At 50.6% G+C, this 3,904-nt stretch overlaps 1 protein-coding gene across 1 annotated transcript in view; it reads right to left on the reverse strand.

Annotated features, from left to right (window-relative positions):
- Nucleotides 1–3,904, reverse strand: part of GPR27 (G protein-coupled receptor 27) — a 13,090-nt gene that overhangs the window by 1,591 nt on the left and 7,595 nt on the right. The gene's annotated exons all lie outside the window — the stretch shown is intronic.

The raw sequence follows: 3,904 nt of genomic DNA on the forward strand, positions 1-3,904 counted from the left end.
GACAGAAGAGGGGGGGGGGGCAAAGGTTCATAATAAGAGTGCCGAGGGGAGCCGTGGCGGCCTGAGGGGAGGGCAAGCCGAGCACCCACACTTTAGGGGGGGCTCAAAATTTTGCAGCAAATGTCCGACTTCCTTAGAGGTCATCGAAATTAAGCCTCTAAGGGGCCTCTCTTGCCCAGGGCCACCGCTGAGGAGAGACGCGGAGCAGAGCACGCCGGACAGTGCCACCGCCCCTCAGACAAGTCCAAGGTGCCAGGGGATGCGGCCCAGCGGTACTCGACTCTGAGAGGGGGATGGACAAGGGCAAGGAAAGTGGCCCCGGGGACCCTCCCGGCCCTGGCTGAGCTGGCCATGTGTGTGCCCAGGAAGGAGGCGGTGGCTGGGAGGGGGTACGGGGCCACTTTTCTTGCCTTTGCTCATTCCTGTCTCCGAGCAGAGGATCACCAGGCAGTGTCTGCCGGGTCCTTGGACTCGCTCAAGGGCCAGGAGAGCTGTCCAGTTGGTGTCCTCCGCTTGGCACGCTTGTTATGTCCTTATTTTCGTGACTGTGTCCAAAGAAATCTGTAACTCATCACCAATACTAAAGGGGGCTTATAGGTTTGGTGCCAGGCCTGGCCCGTGACTTCCCCGATGTGTTAAAAGTCCTGGTCACCCCCCTCCTGGCCCTGGCTAACTGGAGCACGCGTTTCAAACCATTCAAACCACTGGCATCCCTGTTTTGGCTTTTATTTGTCCAGTGGATTCAGCTGATACGCACCCAGTAGCCCTCTCTGTTCGCAGCAGGGGGAAACCATTGCTCTGTGGGTGCACAGTTCATGTTCCCGATATGTATCAGACAGGCCCGTCCCTAGCCCGGCTACCTGACCAGGATGGAGGCTGTGACTGGGAGGACTCCTGGGGACCATGGGGCCATTTTTCTGTCCTTGGTCTAATCCCATCTCCAGGCAGAGTTTCACTGGGCAGCGTCCACTGGCTCTGTGGACCTGTTCGAGGGGCAGTGGGCACTGTCTGGTGCGCTCTGGAGCACTCGTTTTGAACCTGTGACCTTCACTCCCATTCCTGTTTTCTTTAGTTGCCCCTTGTAATCACTTGTCCCTGGTATCCCCATACTAAGGGGGGCTTTCAGCTTTGCTTGGTGGGCATTGGCCCCCATTTTCAATGTACCTCAAATAGGTCTGTCACAGAGGGTGGAGGCTGAAAGGGGAGAGTGGACTGGGTCTGGTCTGGGTTTTTCCCCCGCTGTTCCTTTCTCCCTCGCAGCCTCCAGCATTTCAGGTGGAGGAAGCGGTGAGTTAGAGACTGTGCCCCTCACTCCTGTGCTCGGTAGCAACCAATATCCTTTCCCCCCAAGAATGTGTCCAAGTCCTTTTGCAGTCCGGCTAAACTCTGTGTCCAGCACATCTGGTGGCAATGAGTTGCACCCTTGAGTGACGCTGGGTGGCAAACAACTGCCTTGCGTTCATTTTAAACGGGCTGGAGACTCGCCTCCTTCTTCTTGTGAGAGACTGCCAATAATAATCCCTACTGACTTTCTCTTCGCCATTCAGTATTGTCAAACCGTCATCATGTCCCTCCTCGAGCATCTCTTTTCTAAATGGAATAGCCTTGGCCTCTTTAGTCTCTCCTCATAAGGAAGCCCCTCTATATTGCTCATCATCCTTGTTGTCCTTCTCTGGACCATCTTAGTGCAGAGAGGGGCAACAAGGATGATAATCATAGAGTAGTAGGGCAGGAAGGGACCTCCAGAGGTCATTTCTAGTTCAATCCCCTGCCTCAAGCCATCCCATGTGCAAACCATCCCATACAAATCCATCGTCTCACCTCTTAGTAAAACTATGGTCAACCCTGACGCAACACAAGATGTTACACCCAGACCTGCCACAGGGAAAGTCCAGGGCAACCAAAGTCCTGCTGTTGTAAAAGTTTGCTAGTATATGCCCGAAATAATCCATGCCCCCTGCGATAGAGGAAGGCAAACCACTCCCTACCATAGTCTGGACCAATTTGACCACAAGGGAAAATTTCTTTCTGACACAAAATCTGGCAATCAGTCTGATCCTTCTCTCCATTGTCTCTTGTTGCCCAGTTATCCTGAAAAAGGTTTCGTGTCCACCCTAGAGGGAGTTGCATGTCAGAGAGAGGTGAAACCATCTCTACCCCACAGCTCATCACGTGCCTGGGGTCCCTCTGAGATGAGGCCAACTAAATGTGGTTGGCCCGTATTTTGCCAGCTCTGCTCACGCGGTCATTAGTGGCTCTAGCCAGGGTGATGCACTCTTCCACGGGTGTAGGACAGGCAGAATCGAGCCCGGCGCTACTTACAGAAGAGGAAAAATGGGTGAGATGGATGGTAGGTTTGTGTGACCAGCAGGTCAATGTGCTTACCAATGCCTGCTAGAAGGGATGGAGACATAGGCAGCGGAAGACAGGCGATAATGGGGCTTAGCCTCCCCCAAACGCAGCTCCACTACTCCAGCATCACCACTGTGCCCTGCCACAGCACCGTACCCAGCACCCCTGTTGCACACTAGCCATCTAACAGGCCCTGCCCCCCCCCCCCCGCACTCCCAGCCCCCCAAATAATATTTTCTCCCACTGCCACTGGATGGAGGCTGATGTTTTCTTCCTGCACAAGGCCTGAAAGGGGAGAGGATGATAAGCAAAGGCAGCTTTAAAGCATCTTGGTGCTCTCAGGGGAGCCTGTCTAGCTCCAGGTTTAATTTAAAATGATCCACCAGCTTAAAATGAGCAGGTTTTTCATGACAATGGGCCTATACCTTTGATTGCTCCCTACTAGTGTGTACATTGTGTGCAGCTGAGCTGTTGTTGGCAGTTGCTGTACTAATTTGGCTAATTTGGAATAAACCCTTGAGGAGGTTGTGAGCTTTAGGCCCGTACAGTGTCCTCTTCCATTTTTTGCCTGTCAGAGCCTATTTAGACTGTCAGTTCTTCAGGACAAGAGCTCTCTCACACTGTGTGTTTATACAGCACCTATTATGACAAAGTCCTCTTCTCCGACGGAATAGGTGCAACTGCAATGTAATGCAATCAGAACCATATTATTTAGTTTCTTTAGTGGCTTCTTGTGAGGGGCTTTTGTCAAAGTCTTTGTAAAGTCCAAATAAATTGTAGCGATGAGTTTAATTTTGTGCCATACTGTTCCTTCCTTAGGCTGTCAAAGTGGTTCTGCAGAAAATAATTAACATCATTCATGTCAGTCCAAGAAATTAAAATATTAGCCTCATTTATTTGGATAGATGGATCTAATTTCAGAAAGCCAGAGGGTCATAATCTAACCTTGGGTACTGTATATCACTGCACATTTGGATTATCTGCATTGAACTTAGGGCATTTAGACCACAGTGAAACTGAGGTGAGGGTCTAGCCCAGCCACTGAGGGTAATTCATCACAAATCATACCTAGATTTCATTGACTCACGGCTTTGTTCTCATTTGTAGTTTTATATATTGCCATCATTAGGTAAGCAGAGAAACCCTGACAGCAAAAAGCAGATAACTTGAGTCTGCTTTTTGCTTGCTACCAGTACATCCAAGCTGTTTTTAGTTGTTAGGTTTCTCATTTGCTCAGAAGTTTTACTGTGACAGAGCATTGCCCATGGGTCATTCAGTGTTTTGTGCAATTTTCAAGCCATTTCTCACATTTGTATAGTAGGCAGTTATTCGAGTATCTGGCATGAGGCCTCTCCTTCACAGCTGGAACAATTCTGGTTCCAGGGGACCAGTGTTCAGAGCCATGCCATTCAGGAGAAAGCTAAGGATCTCGGTGCCTCAGTTGCCCTCCATATCACAAAGGGCTAAGCCGAGAGTGGAGGCTGCCCAGAGTTGAACCATTTTTGCCATGCAGAATGGCAGTGTTCCCACAACTGTGTAGCTGTGCGGGGCA

Source organism: Gavialis gangeticus, unplaced genomic scaffold (assembly GCF_001723915.1).
Source record: "Gavialis gangeticus isolate Ggan-Ray unplaced genomic scaffold, GavGan_comp1, whole genome shotgun sequence".
Classification (NCBI taxonomy): domain Eukaryota; kingdom Metazoa; phylum Chordata; order Crocodylia; family Gavialidae; genus Gavialis; species Gavialis gangeticus.